Raw genomic sequence first — 598 nt, 5'->3', positions numbered from 1 at the left:
TTATTTATAATATTATTTCTTTATTATATTGACATTAATATATTATATTGTTTGTTTTTATTTTTTTTTTCTCTTTTCCTTCTCTGCTGAGGTGTATGTACACCCCAGCAGCAGCTCTGCTAGTCTGCTCGTTACCTAGGGCAGCACTGACTGCTTTATTTTTGTATTTTTGTGTTTATATTTGTTTCTTTATTTAATTAAAATATTAAAATACTATTTATATATATTTATTGGGGGTTTTATTGCCGCAGGCGCAGCAGCAACGGCTTCTGGCGTTCTTATCTACCTGCTGCTGCTGCTGCTGCTGCTGCTGCTGCTGCTGCTGCTGCTGCTGCTGCTGCAGCAGCAGGTGATCTGCTGTCATAAAAATATATATATATTTAAATATATATATATTGATATTTATTTATTGTTATTATATACTGCATGCATGCAAGTATTTGCATGCATGCACAACGTGCCGTATATAAACCCAAAAAAAAAAAAATAAAAAAAAATAAAAATAAATAAATAAAAATAAATATAAATAAAGAGCAACAACCATGGGTTCTTTCTCTTCTCCTTTGGGGTGTACAGACACCTGCTATCTGCGGCGGCT

This window comes from Eimeria mitis, genomic scaffold, assembly GCF_000499745.2.
Source record: "Eimeria mitis Houghton genomic scaffold, Emh_scaff5259, whole genome shotgun sequence".
Lineage (NCBI taxonomy): Eukaryota > Apicomplexa > Conoidasida > Eucoccidiorida > Eimeriidae > Eimeria > Eimeria mitis.
This window is presented reverse-complemented; position numbering follows the sequence as displayed.